Source organism: Colobus angolensis, unplaced genomic scaffold, assembly GCF_000951035.1.
Source record: "Colobus angolensis palliatus isolate OR3802 unplaced genomic scaffold, Cang.pa_1.0 Scaffold7, whole genome shotgun sequence".
NCBI lineage: Eukaryota > Metazoa > Chordata > Mammalia > Primates > Cercopithecidae > Colobus > Colobus angolensis.
This window is the reverse complement of record NW_012120709.1, coordinates 25,392,088-25,407,122: the sequence shown is the minus strand read 5'-3', so window position 1 is coordinate 25,407,122 and position 15,035 is coordinate 25,392,088.

Below are 15,035 nucleotides of genomic sequence, written 5' to 3'. Positions count from 1 at the left end.
CGGGGGCTGCGACCCGGACCCTCGGCGTCCGACCAACAATAAGCGCCCAGACAGCCCCCTCCCCACCCAGCGCCCGCCATCCCCGCGGGCTTTGGGGAAAGTGAAAGGAGGAGGCGAAGGAAGGAAGGAAGGAAGCAAGCAAGGGAGGAGGAGCGGGAGCAGGAGCCGGAGTCCTGAGGTTCGGGGCCGAGACCCCAGCCCCGCGCCCCAGCCCCGGCGGGTGTGCGCGCTCTCCCGCCGCTGCCCGGCGCCCACGACCATGCTCCGCGGTTGGGAGGCAGGAACCCAGGCACCCAGCGATCCCCGGATAGCCTCCCCCGGGCCGGGCTGGTATTGAGATCAAGGCGTCCAGGATCAAAAGATCACCGCCTGCCCGCCCTCTCTACATCTCCAACTGGCGAGCAGGAGGACCCCCATCCACACACCGACCCTGACCTGGTTATGGCTTCCAGCTCCGGCCTGGCGTGAGGACCCCCCAATCCGCGTGAGGTGAGGGGTGGGCTGGGGGCAAGGCGAAAGTCATGCCAGGCCAGCAGAGGCGCGAGGAGGGAGATCCAGTTTAAATCGGGGAGGGGAAACACAGTCGGATTGTCTCTTGCTCTCTGGCACGTACCCCCAGGCTGTTTAAGGTGTGGGGGACGCCCCCAGGGTCAGTGGAGGCTACTCTTAAGCCCCCAATCAGGTTGGCAGCTCCAGAACACCGTGGGGAGGGCTTAGGGGCAGCCAGGGGACCCTGCCACCCTAGCGCAGAGAACAAGGCCGGCCTTGGGCCAGCTGGAGCAGCGAACCTTGCCCTGGGGGCTTCTGGGAGATGTAGTCCCCCTCCCAGGCTCACCAACCCCATGGGTCTTCGCACCCCAGCCCTCCTCCCCTGACTGATGGGAGCCTCCAGAAGGAGGTGGGTTAGGACTAGGTAGAGCTGGGGGTCAGTCACCCTTTTCCCCTAGGCACTGCCTGCGAGTAGCGGGGGCTGTGACTGAGGAGTCTCTTCTTTCAAGGCTTCTGAGTGATGTGGGCTTGGCTGGGGGTGGGGCAGTCATACAGTTCCTTGGAGGTGTCCCTGCGCTGCTAAGGGGAGGTGGCCCCTGCCTTGATCCAAAGGAACCCCCGGGGAAGAATGCAGGAAGAGAAGTGAGCTTAGGCTTCTTGTTCCGCTAGGGTAGGTCCTATTCCAGAGCTGCTGGAATTTGGTTTCAGAAGAGACAGAGGACTACTAAGGAGAGAGTCCCTTGAAGTCTAGGAGTCTGGAGGGTGTCTCTGTGGAGCAATGAGGCTAGGATCAGCTTCTGTCTGTCTGTCCAGCTTCCTTCCTTCCGGGTTTTTCTGACACCCCCTCCCTCCCTCCTCTTTCTGTCTGTCTGCTGCTTGGGGTGGGTGTTTGTGTCTGTGTCTGGGGGGACCTCTGCTGAGAGGAGAAAAAGTGTTGCTCTGAGAGAGGTGACCTGGGCATGTGTTTGAGCCTTCAGAAAGGGGCTCCAAGCCTCCCTGGATCTTTTGCCCTCACTCCCAGCCTTGGTTTGGTGTGAAACCTGTCTGTGCACTGTGCCTGCTTTAACTCTGCTGCTGCCTCTGAGCAGCTCTCTGGATGAGACCGCCACAGTGAGTGGGCTTCCACTGTCTTCTCCCTCTCTTCTCAGCCTCTCCAGGGTGCAGCCACTTCCGGGCAGGGGCTGCCTTGCTCCTTTGCTGCCTCTCAGCATGGGCCTGGCTACCTTCTCCGGGTCAGAACCATAGTTTCACGACCCCAGAGGAAGAGCGTGCTCAGGCCCTGTCTTCCTGATGTCAGCTCTGAGGCCCTGCTGATAGAGGCCTCAGGACAGGACCCGGAGAGAATGGGTGAAGAAGGTGAGGAGCAGGGAGAGAGACTGGGAGGCTGGTGCCAGGAAGGAAGGTGCCACCTCCCCCAGGTGATTTGCCTCCTTGGCCTTGGAGAGCCAGGTCTGGAAGGCCAGCCTTCTGGCCACCTCCCTCTAGGGGTTCCCTGCTTGCCCATGTTGCTCCTGAGTGGTGTGGGCTGATGGTTCACAGCAGGAAGGGTGCTGAAGGGCAGGTAGAATACCTCAAATCTTGGATCCAGAGTGACTCTTGTGCCTGGAGTAGAAGGGGTCCCATGACTGGTGATGGGTTCTGGAGGCCCATATGGAGGTTCAGAATGAGTTTCTACTAGGATGGGGAGTCATAGGATTGGAGAGATACTACAGGGTCCTGGAGAGGGATTGGCAGTCCACAGAAATCTAGCGCCTCAGTGGCAGTTTGGGACCTATTGATCTTGCTTGTTGAATCTGTGTTGGGTACCCATGACCCTGCTTAGCTAGTTCCTGCCTTTGGAGTCCTGGTACCTGGGTTAAGCGGGAGCCCTAGGCTGGGATCTCAACTTCGACACCAGGCAGGACAGTAGCCTCTAGGCAGAGGCCTAGCGGGTGGCAGTGTCGGCTCAGCAAGGGCTGGAATGCCTGGCACCTGCTTTAGATTAAAGGAGATGCCGAGCAAAGAGGAGCTGCCTGCCTGTCAGGGGAGTGGCTGGGATGGAGCTCCATGGAGCCCAGGAGTGGAGTGGGAGGAAAGGACCAGGGTTGCAGCAGCAGCAGCCCAGGCGGGAGTGGAGGGAGCCACTGTCACCCAGCTCTGCAGCCCTCCTCCAGGGAGTCCAATAGGAGGAGCTGGGGGCACCCACACTGCCCCTAGCACCACATGCTGAAGTTCTGTCCCAGGACCTGGGGCAGCTCTGGAGACCTGGGGTGTTCAAGTGTCCGGTTTCCCAGGATCAGAAGAGGCCCACAGGGAGGTGTAGGGGGGTCCTTTGGGATTCTCACGGTCCTGCTGCCATGCTGGCTGTTTCTGGGGCTCTTTGGCTGCTGAGAGTGAGGTCTCTCAAGAGCCTGGGCACCCAGGGGTGACAGGGGAATGGCATCCCTTGCTTCCTTGTGCCAGAGCCCTGGGCACTGCCCGGGTGCTGACCTCTGATGGGGGAGGGGGTAGAAGGGGGATGGCACCGTGGGAAAGTGGGCAGCTGTGGGAGCCAAGTGGGTACAGGCTGGGTGCCGCGGGCAGGGAGCCTCTGCCAGGCCCGCTCTCCCTGGGGTGGGGCGACTGTTCCATGGACTGGCTCAACCTGTTGAGCGCCTGGCTGCTCTAGCTCGGCGTGTGTGCCCCTGCCTGCCAGCCCTGCCAGCTGCCCACCATAGCCACCCCGTGGGGGCTGCCCTCGGAACTGAGGAAACGAGGCTCTAACTGGCCAGAGGGGCCGGGATGGGGCCGGTGGGAGCTCCTGCCAGGGCTAAGGAGCCCATCTGAGTCCCAGAGCTGGGGCTGAAGCCAGTTGGAGGGCTGGAAGGCCAGGGCTAGGAGGGGAAGGCCAGAGCACTGCACCTCCTGAGCTGGTGCATGTCACTTGGCTCGGCGGCCCTGAAGGCTGCCTGGACTTACAGCCTGGAATTTCCTCTGCCTGGTGCCAGGGCCAGGCCTCCGAGCCCCACCCCCAGCCTGGACTGACCTCCCCTCCCTCCCCTCCTGGGGGAGAGCTCAGCCTGACTTTCCCTGGAGGCTGGGGGAGGGGCAGTAAGGGCATTCTGGCTGCTGTGGGAGGGACGACTTCCTGGGTGTGGGCATGTGTTGCACTGCCTCAGTCTCCCCGAGGGTTCCGCATCCCTGTGGAGAGGAAGAAAGCATTGGGTTCCCAGGGGGATGCCCACAGCCTGCTCTGAGTGTGGGGGGTCCTGGAACCTGTAGAAGACCCCTGACTCCTGCAGGCCCTTGCCGTCACCCTATCCCCTGTGACCCCTTAGCTTTCCACCCACTTTGGGGCTGTGCTAGCTGGTGGGGAAGGGGAGCCAGGGTGCCACTCTGGAGAGCAGAAGGTGGTCACTACTGCCCAGGAGTAGGGGAAAGGACACAGACAGGTTCCCTCTGATTCTCCGTGCTGAGGGGGAGGGGCGGCCTCCCCTGCTTTCTCACTTCTGTCAGTGGCAAAAGCAGAGGCCTCTCCTTTGCAGCCCAGGCCCTCCCTGCTTGGCCCCGGACCGGCCCCCCTCCTAACCTTGGTGTTTTATTCTAGGCCCCCTTCCGCCAGGGCTGGGACTCCCTCTGTCCATTCCCAAACCTTCTCCAATGGACTGGTAGCCCTGGGCTGGCCCGTCTTCCCCTCCTCCTCACTCTGCACTTCCCCACCCCCAGCCTCAAGTGGGAATGGCCCTGAATCCAGCAATTCCAGCATTTCGAAACCAGGATTGTTTTGAAATCCCTGAGTGGTTCTCCACCCCCCCGCAGGCTCCCCTCCTCCCCAGAGCACTGCCTTCTAATCCGACTTCACACACTGTACGCTGCAAGTTTGTGTGTTTGAGTTTGTGTGCTAGCACATGGCTGCGTACTACTTTGTGTGTGTGTGTAAGTTTGTGTGTGTGTGTGTGTGTGTGTCTAGTGTGGGTGTATCTTCTGTCGGCGGTTCTGTTTGGCAGTTCTGTGTGATTGGCCGATGTCATGTGTGTTTCCTGAGCTCCCCTAGGCTGTCTCTGAATACGGTAGCCTCTACGGGTCTTAAGGGGCCACTCCTGGAGAATTTGGAGTGCTTTTTAGGAAACGTCTTTGGATGTGCATCTTTGGGAGTTGCGTCTGTGTTGTCAGTGTCCGGGGTACCTCTGGTGAGTGTGTGTGCTGGGGGCGGGTCTCGTCCACGTGCATGTGCATGTGCATGCACACACATGCGCTTCACTTCTCTTCCCTCCTCTCTCCTCCCTGGGAACATGTCTGGGGTGTGTAGTCACAGGTCTCCCCACAGCTCCCTGGGACATGGAGTCCTCTGCCCTTTGATAGGGAAGTTTCCTGGAGTGGGACCAAGGCTTCTGGCAGTTCCGAGGTCCTTGGAGAGAGAGTGGTGCAGTGGGGACTTTGTGATGAACCCTCCCTGGGAACCGGGTTCTCTCCCTCTACCCCTCACGGGCACCTAGCACCTTGTAAGGTCCCCATACCACCTGTCCACCCTCTTCTGGTCCTGATTATACAGTGGTGGTTGTTACAGGGAGGCCCGGTGCTCTAAAGGAAAAGGGGTGGGGAAAGGGAGCTAACCCCCCACCCTGGGGTCACTTGCTTCATTGAGGGCAAGGAACAGCCAATCACATCAGACCTGGGAGCTTGGTGGCAAATTTAAGGTTCAGAAAAAGTTGACTTCTCCAGTGAGGGCCAAATAGCTAAACAAGAGAAGACACTCATATTTCCAGCCTGAGCAGAAGACGGAGGGGTCTGGAATCCAGGCATCTGGGGTGGGGCCAGCTGCCCTTGTAGCCTTGATCGACTGTGGGAAGCCCTTCTTGATGTTTAATCTCATTCCCTCCTACTACACTTAGGCAGTATTCTACATAAGAGGAGGTTCCTAGGGTTTTTTGATTTGGGGCCAAAGAGAGGACGGTGATAGCAGAGTTATATCGGCATGGGATGCAGGCACTAGAACCCCCATAACCTTTCTGTATCTCAGTTTTCCATCCTGGGATCTCAGGCTAGAATGGAATGCATTCCTCCAGAAGCACTTGTGACAAATCAGTGAGGAAGCAGAGTGCTGGGGCTGGGGCTGATTGTGTGAGTCAGAGACCTGTGGAGACAGCAGCAGGAGGTGGACACAAGGATAAGCTGTCCCTTTTACGTCCCCACCCCCAGTGGCCTCTGGTCCCAGAGCACAGTGGGAGGAAGGGAGGGGTACAGGTTGGTACCATGCTCAGTGACCCAGCAGGGGGAGGGCCTTGGCAAGGAATTTTCAGTTTGTTTCTCAATCTCTGTCTCTGAGACACGCACACACACGTCACTGCAGACACCTTTAGGAGATGAGCTCAGAAAAGTCACCTAGGTGGCGGCAGGGCAGGGCAGTGCCAGATGGGGCCATGTGGAACCAGCCTTTTGCTGGTAGATGCCCTGCTCTGTATGAGCCTTAGAACGGAAAGCTGAGCCCAGCCAAAGGTCTTCTCCCCAGTAGACCCCATCTCAGGTCTGGGAGGAACACAGGCTGGAGAGGGTTAAGTCTGGTTGGCAGGGACACCCCCCGCCCAGTGCAGTGAGAGAGAGGGAGGGGTGGTTAGCAGCTTGCTCTAGTTGGCGTCTCTCCCAGAATTCTTCGGAAAAGAACTCCCCTTTGACCCCCCAGTACAAACTGAGCCCAGCCACCAGCCTCCCTCCCGCCTGCTGTGGGAGCTTCGCCCAGCCCCCTCCTACTGAATTGCTAAACCTATTCCCTCGCCCCAGGCCCTCCCAACCAGACCAGGTCCTCAGGACTTGGCGTCTTCAGGGGACCAGGGCTATAGCCAGGGAGACCACACAGGGACACAGAATACACAGGCATTCTTTTCCCTGACATAGGATAACCTAGAGGTAGCTGGCACTAGAATCTGGGGTCCTCCAGCCTCCCCATCCGTCTCCTCCCCCAGGTCCTCAGGCCAGGTCGTGGGAGTCCTCTGCCTCTCCTCCTCCCCATGGGGCCAAGCTCTAAGGGAGCGCTAAGGTCTTCCAGTGCTTTCTCCTCTCTTCCAGGCTAGGGAGGGGATAGCCTGGTGGGTAGGGGGTCCGGGGGTGGTGCAGCTGGGTCAGGCTTGGCTCCCAGCCAATCCACAGACGTCCTAGCGGGGGTGGGGGGGTGGCAAATGAGTAGCTCAGAGACTTCCTGGAGCTGCAGGCTGTGTGGACTGTGTGTACATGTTTATGTGGTGTGTTGGTGGGGGGTGTTGGGGTGATGGGAGGAGCGGGGGCATAGATTGCTGGAAGGGGGCTTCTAGCTTTGACCCTCTCTCCACAGGGAGCCCCCATCCCAGACCACACCCTTGAGCCTGAGCCCGACATTATTCCTGAGGTGAGAGGTCTGTGTGCCCCTGTGTGTCCCTCTCAGCCTCCCTGATTTCTGTCCGTGGCGGCCGCGTCATCCTGGCTTAGCCTCTTGCTTGGCTTTTTGTCTTTTGGGCACCCTCCTCTTGGCTTTCTGCCCCCATCTCTCCTTTCATTCCCCTCCCTCCAGAGGAAGAAGGTCTCCTCTGGCTCCTGGTGGGCAAACAGCCTGACCAGAACCCTAGACCCAGTCGGGTGGGGAGTGGGGCCGGGCCGGGAGGGGGGGTTAGAGCCAGGCTCCAGTGAGAGTCCAGCCCTTCTCTATCTCAGCCGATCTCACCCCCCACCCGCCCCACCCTGCGGGAGGCGAGGAGATTCTGCCCAATCGCCCTGGAGGGCAAGGTACGATTTCCTGGTTATCCCAAGTCCTTGCTCCTCCTCGCTGGCTTGGCCTTTTCTGGCTCAGTCAAAGCCAGAGTGGCTGCCAGCCACAGTAGCGTGGTTTCTGCCCTGGCCCCCTTGTCCCCTAGTGTACACATGTGTGCGTGTACACACACACACACACACACACACGCGCGCGCGCGTGCCAGACTCTTTCCCTCCGTCAGCCCCCCTTCCTTACTTAGCAACAACTCCCTGAATTCACAACAAACACTCCTGAGGGCTCCCGGTCCGACCAGGGAAAGCTGGAGGAAGCTGGGGACTGGGAGGAGGCGCTTCTCCTAGACCATCCCCAGGAGGGAGGGGCTTCTCATCCCCTCACCCCAGCCCACACCCTCCCCATTGAAGCCACCCCCCCAGGGACACCGAGGAAGTGGTCCTGCTCTCTACTGAGGAATGAAAGAAATGGGGAGCATTGGCCAGGTGTGGCTGAGCAGGTGGGTGGGGAGCAGGGCTGGGACTCCACCCTCACTGGTGAGTCCCACTTGACCTTTGACCCCCACCTGGGGCCTCTCACAAGCCCATGGTAACTCTTGGCAGGGGCTCTGTGCTGTTGTCTCAATGACTGGCCTTGTGCCCTCCTCTGACCAGCAGGGACAAGGATGGGTGAGGAGGTAACGGACTGGAGTTGGGCGGGGCTGGGGGAAGCTGGAGAACTTTGCTGTGTCCTGGCAGCACAGGCCAGGCCAGGCGGGTACCTGGGTTGAGGGAGTGGGGAGTGGTGCTCTCTCTCTCATCTTCCCTGGGCAAGCCCTGGGCACATCAGGCATGGAGGGAGGATGTGAGGAGCGAGAGGGTGGGGCCTGGGCACCCATGCTTGCTTTCGTCATCGTTCAGAGGACTGATACTGTGGTGCCTCTGGAGTGTTGTGAAATGGCCCAGAACCCAGATGCCAGGGAGTCTGAATTCAAATCCTGCTTCTTCTAAAATTATGGGCCTTAGGCGAGTTATTTCACTTCTTGGCACTTCCCTTTTCTTAGTGGGAAAGTGAGCATAATAAGAATCCTTTCTTACCAGACTGTTCTGAGGATTAAATTAGATGATGCACTTGAAGCATTTAGGACTGTGAAGTCACAAAGTAAATGCTCAATAAATGTTGGTGATCCTTCTATTTTATTAGTCAGAGCTCTTCACAGGAACTTTTGACCCTCCCAGGGGTTTTAGCACGGAAAGAATTGATAGTGAGAAGAGGGAGTGGGGGGGGGTGGTGGGGAAGAGACAGCCTTTCCACACTCCAGATTCCTGGATTCTAATACCCCTCCAGACCCACTGTTTGCTACCTCCATTTCCCCATCGTTGGTGCTTGCTGACTTCTTGATTGCAAGTTTGCCAAATAGCCAGGGGCCTGGAGAAGGCCCAGGGAGCTTAGGACACGTCTCCCTCGCTATCTTCAGGCTTCTCAGGGCCAGCCCTCCTCCCTGAGGCTGTTTGCTCAGTTCTGCTCCAGCACTCCTCCCACTGCCCCATCCCCTGCTGCTCTGCTCTCACCAGGCAAACAAGACATTCCGTCCTTAAATGGCTTAAATGGCCGCCTCCTCTCCTTCCTGGCCTAGGGGTCAGGGACCTGGCTTGGGGAGCAAAGTGTCAGTGTGGAGCTGTGACCTGGATGGCAGCTGTTAGGAACGCCTCAGGGCCCTGGGCCCCCAGATTCCCTGTGCCCTGCCCGGGCATTTCCCTGAGGGGCAGTGCCCAGGCCTATGATAATGTGGGGGAGCCCTGAGGGGCCTGTTTGGCACCTGCTGGACACAGATGGTCAGGGAGGGGGCATCCTGAAGCCCAGAAGGGGAGTGGAGTAATATCAGCATCCACAGCATCCAAGGGACACCTCCAGAGTCCTTCTCTGAGCTGCAAGGGGGAGTGTGGACAGGCTAGGAAAAGTTCTGCCTTAACCCTGTGTGCTGGCAAGGGAGAATGCTGAGTGGGGCCAGGCGGCCAGGGCTCCTATAGGCCCTGGGGTGAGAGTGGGATGGTGGAGGGGCTGAGGCTTGGGAGCTTCTGAATGAGGAGCCCAGGAGTGGGCGGCAGGGACGGGGTGCCCACAATGAGGTGTGGAAGCTATGCAGATAGGTGGGTAAAATCTTCTGGGGACTAAGATGTGGTGGAAGTGCCTAGGATCCCAGGGCCCCTGGGTCTGAGGCCTGGACTGAGCTAGCAGGTGTCTCTCTGGTGTGGTACCAAGAGGGGTGGGCTGGAGCCCCTGGCCCTGCTTACCATGTTCCTCTGGATCCAGAGAGGACACCTCCCTTCCATGGGCCGGGGGAATGAGGGCTCAGGGTCTGCCTGGGCCATGCCTCACTGCTGGGCTGGCCATGCCTCCTGTGCCCAGCCCCTGGGGCCTGTTCCTTGGGCAGGCTGGGGCTATTTTTGGGATCGGGCTGGGGCTCTGGGGCCGGTTTCAGATGTTCCAATGTGAACGAGAGAAAATGGGAACAGATGGCTGGAGGGTTCCGATCAGTGGGTACTGCTGGGCGCAGGTTATTTTTAGGACCTTGTTAACCCTTTGGGGGCTTGTGGGGCCACCCGGAGAGATACAGCCTTCTCTAGTTGAGAAGAGAACAGGTTTTCTTCCTGGGCCCCCTACTTTCCAGAACTGCTTGTCAGTTGTTCCTTTGAGATCCATGGCTAGAGAGTAGGCTTAAGCTTTCTCCCAGCCCAGGTACTACAGGGTGGCAGCCAAGGGACAGGCAGGGAGAAGGGTACCTGGCAGAGGGGAGGCTGGCTCTCTTGAAGGGAAATTCCCCTTTACTTGCCTCCTGGACTTTTGAGACATGGTCCTGAGGCTAAGAGAGTGGACAGCTACCCAGCCCCTCTCTGTTTTCATGCTCTGGGTTTGAGTGTATCGGTGAGCCCAGGATGCCCAGGACTGTGCCAGTGGAGGGAGCTGGCCTCTGAGAGGAAGGCAGGGAAGGAGCTGGGTCTTGGTACTTGGTACCGCTAATATGATGCCCACGGGCCCTGTTCTCTTGGACACTCACAGGGAAAATATCTGGACAGTGCCTACCTTTACCAAATGGCCACATATTTGGGTGCCATGGCAGAAGGTAAACATGAGGACATTAAGGCCAGAAGTGGTTTGTTGAGGGCTGGTGTGTCTTAGGCATTCTGTTAGTTTCACACGGTTACCTCACTGTATAAAATTATTCTCATTTTGCAGATGAGGAAACCGAGGCTCAGAGGGATAAAGGGAAGGACAAGGCCCCATAGATAAGAAGGGGCAGGGTGTGATTGACACTATCTGACTACAAACTCAGTTTTTTTTTTTTTTTTTTTGAGACGGAGTCTTGCTCTGTCACCCAGGCTGGAGTGCAGTGGTGCATCTCAGCTCACTGCAACCTCTGCCTCCCGGGTTCAAGCAATTCTCTGCTTCAGCCTCCCGAATAGCTGGGATTACAGGTGCCCACTACCATGCCCGGCTAATTTTTGTGTTTTTAGTACAGACAGGGTTTCACCATCATGGCCAGGCTCATCTTGAACTCCTGACCTCGTGATCCACCTGCCTTGGCCTCCCAAAGTGCTGGGATTACAGCCGTGAGCCACTGTGCCCAGCACTCAAACTCAGTTCTTATTCCACTGCATCCTACTGCCTGCCAGGGCCCCAGCCCCAGAGGGCGAGGCCGCCAGGCACCAGACCTCCTCTGGGAGCAGCTTTACTGAATGGGTGTGGGAGAGGAGGCCTGGGGACAGGGGACCCTGCCTGTCACTGCTCTCACAATCCCCTAAGCCCTTTTTGCCTGAGGGTGCCAGGACTGACACCAGAAACCCCATGTGGCCTTCCTGTCTCCCCTGCAGAGGATCACAGGCATACATCCTGTCTCATCACCCCCACCCCTCCCGGCCTGGCCCACGTGCCCCTGCATCCTGGAGGGTCATGACAGTCTGGATGTCAATGTGGGCAGAGCTCATGGAGCCCCCAGGTGCTGCTGGTGCCAAGAGTGTGGGCCAGCAGGCGAGGTGAGGGGCCAGGAGGATGCCTCTGCCTCTGGCTGTACCTGGGGAGAGAGCAGAGCAGGCAGGCAGGCAGGCGGGCGCTGGGTGAGGTCCCACCGTGGTGCGCTTGGCTGTGCCAGCAGTCTGCTGCACTCCATCCTCCCACAATGGCCCCATTGTTCCCAGCAGCCAGGCAGTTTGGAGGAGGTTCCTCGGCCACCCCTACCCCCCTAAATAGGGACCAGATTAACCCCTTGGAGGACTGAGGCCAGGTGAGGGCCCACAGGGAGCTGCCTTGCCCATCTCTGCCTGTTCTGGGAACCCAGGCTTGGGAAGTTACCTTCTACCCACATGAACCCAGCACCAGACCACCTCCTGAGATGGGAGCCTCCATAGGGTAGAGAATGGCACCTGGATCATCTCCTACCCCCACCCTGGTGCAGGTGCCAGGGGACAGGAAGTACCAGTGGGGCGGCGGGCAGAGACCAGATATATTTGGGCCGGTGGGGCTAATTCCAGCCACCACTGCCTGCCCTACTGGCTTCTGAGCTCCTTTCCTTCCTGTGAAACCAGAGCTAGGTTGGGCCTAGCTCAGGATTTCGGTGGATTTAAAGAGGCAGCACCATCCCTGCCAGCCTGGCTCCCTCTCCCCTGCCCAGGTAGGGTCTGGGGCAGAGAGAGGACTGGAGAGCTTCTTGCTCCTCCCTCGCCCTGGGCTAACCCCTGGCCCTTGCCTCTGTTGGGGTACCAGGCTTTTGGCACTCCTCTCTCCCAGAGCCTTGGGCGGGTGGGGTGGGCGGGGGTGGGCTGTGGTTTCCTGTGTTGGTTGTTTGTGCCTGGCCCAGAGTGCCCGCCGCCTGCCTGGGCTTCCTGCCCTGTCTTGTTTCCTTGTGCCCCCCACCCCCTCTCCACCCCTCCCCCTGTGGGAGGGAGCAGCTGGGGATTGGGTAGCTGTCTTTGGGGGCACCCCACTGCCAGGCCATGATTGCTGCCCAAGGCCCGACCACACTGACAATGACTGTAGGAGCCAAGAGAAGTGAGGTGACCTCAGGCCTGTCCAAGCAATGCCACTTGTCCCTGCGAGCTCCAGAAGGGACAGTGGGCCAGAATGGGCAAAACCACCGATCGCCCCCCAGTACCCTGTTCAACGATCCCAGACCAGAAAGGTCTGGGACCAGGAGTTTCCATGGCCCTGTGGAGCTGGGGTTGTCTGACATTACCCTAGGGCTGCAGGTGGGGTGGGGCTGGAAACTCCCAGGGAAAACCTCCCAAGCAAAAATGGCTGATTTGCATGGTCTCCTTTGGCACAGGGTGGGGGGAAGTGGGGAGAGCTACTAGGAACCAGGGCCATGGGAAGGCCCCCTAAGCCTGGAAGTCCCCACATCGAGGGTCCCAGAGCAGTACCTTGGTCCTTGAGCAGATTTCCTGCTGGGCTACGAATCCTTGACCTCCCCACCCGCTGAGTCACCACCTCAGGAAGAGGAAGTGACCTGAGTGGTGGAGAGAGCTTCTGAGGTCTGAGGGGTCCTGACACCCAGGAGAAAGGGGATTTGGGACCCTGTTGTCTCAGGCGCTGTATCTCCCTGAGCCAGAGGCCAAGGATCTCGTTTGCTCTGTTGTCCCCAGCAGGGTCCTGAGCCCTCGCGTCATCACAGGGGGCCCTGGCAGACAGAAGCATGGACCCTCCAAAACATTTTCTTACTGCCTCTTTGGGGTGGTTTTGAGCTAGGCAGTGACACTGGTGGGCCAGCTGGTGAGCCAAGCAGAGGCTCCCAACGTGGGGGCAGCGGGAAGCAGGCAGGTTGCCACTGGATGTGTGAATGCCTGCCCTACCTGTGGTAGTTGTGTGTGGAGCAGAGCCGGTGTGTCACACCTGGAGGCTCTGGGCATCTGAGCCTTCCTCAGCTCCCTCCCCCAGCCAGGATCAGGTCCACTTTAACCCTTAGCAACCCTTAGGCTGCTGGCTCCTACCCTCGCAGTCACTCAGGGTGGGGGTGGCGGGTGGGGGAACGGATGGATATCTCAGGCCCTTTGTCAAGCCGCCTCCTCCGCTCCTCCGGGCACATTCATTCTCCTGGTATGCGCCTGGCCTTCCACTCAGGTGACTTGCACCTGCTCCCTGTTTGTGAGCTTGCTACCCCTCCCCACCTAACCCCCTAAGAGGGAGGCACGGTGATGTGTTCCCAGAGCCCCATCCCTTTGCTTTCTTGCACCTCAAGGGCCCCTGGCCTGGTGCTAGGAAGCCCCCTTCACTTGGTACTTCAAAATTGCATTGGGCTGAGATCAGCCCTCTTGCTTCCCATCACCAGGCCTTCCAGGTGTCTTCAGAGACTGTGAGTGTGTGGAGGAGGAGGGGTCTTTGGGAGCTGGGGCAGACTCTTGAGGGGCAAAGGGGGGAGGTGTGAGATGGGAAAGTCCTGACTCATCCACGCTTGACTCAGCTCGCCCGCGGCGGGGTGGGAGAGAGAGGGTGGAGTCCCAGAGGGGAGGGTGACTGAAAGAGTCTTTGGGAGCTGGGGCAGACTCTTGAGGGGCAAAGGGGGGAGGTGTGAGATGGGAAAGTCCTGACTCATCCACATTTGACTCAGCTCGCCCGCGGCGGGGTGGGAGAGAGGGGGTGGAGTCCCAGAGGGGAGGGTGACTGAAAGAGTCTTCTGGGGAGGAGCCTGGGCCTGAAAGGCCACTGGAGAGGACTGATTTTCTAATAGCCCCTTCCCAAATTCTTACAGGTTCTCAATTTTTGAGGCTGTGAACATAGGTAGTGAGTGGCCCTTGCCCTGCCCCTCCCCCCTTATGGGGGGCCTGGGCACTGTGGCCGGAATGTGGGAAGCCCACCTATCTGATGCAGGCTCAGAGGAGCAGTCATGGCTGGGGTAGCGAGGTGGGGCCACTGCAGTGTCTGGAATGAGGGTCCCCACACTGCCACGTACTGGATATATGACTCAAGGTCACATCACTTCCTCTTCCCAGACCTCAGTTTCCTCGTTGAAATGGGGTCGATCCTTTTGAGAACCTGCGAGTTGGTGAAGGGAGAGCCTGAGATGCATGCCAGCCAGGAGCCTGCTCAGAGCCCTGCTGTCTCCAGTGACTCCAGCCTCTGCCTCTGCTCTTCCCTGGTTGTGATGGAGAAGCTGGGGGTGGCGGGCTGTTTCCCAGGCAGGTCCTGGACTTTGGAACCTTCCCCCAGGAGCCTTCCTCCCCAGAGACAGGGCTGGAGTGGCGAAGGCCAGTGTGCCCTAGGGTTAAGTTGGGGTTACACTCCCGCAGGGTGGCAGGTGGGGCCCCTCACCCCGAGGTCCCCGCCCAGCTTCCAGCAGCCCCGCAGGGAGCATCAGGAGTGTGCACCGGTGTCTGGCCGGGCCTGTCACCGGGACGACGCTCTTGGGCCCAAGACTCCTCCCCTTTGACCAGGATCGACTGCTGGAGGGCGTGTAGGGGAGGCGAGGGGGAGCCAGGGCTGGGGGCAACTGGGTGAGGCCTCTGTGTTTGTGTAAGTCTGTTGCTGTATCTATGGCCCTGTGCGTGTTTCTTTGTAACAACCAGGCTCAACTTTCTTCGGCTCTCTTGTGGCCAGCCTCAGTCTTTTCATCTGTTCAATGAGTCCGGCGCTCCCACTCAGCCCTCAGGCAGCCCCGGTGTCTGCGCGTGCCCCAGGCTGTCTCCGCGGCTCCCACTCCCGCCGGCGCTTCCCTGGCCTCCGGCGCGCCTCTAGCTTCCTGGGCTCCGTGCGTGTCTTTGTCTCCCTGTCCACGTGTGAGCTGTTGAGTGTGTGTGAGTCAGAGTTCGGGTGTCTGTGGGTCTCCGAGCCCCTGCCGGCAGCACCCGGTGCTCGCCAAGCTTTTGCCGGCTGGCGCGCGCCCAGCTCCTGG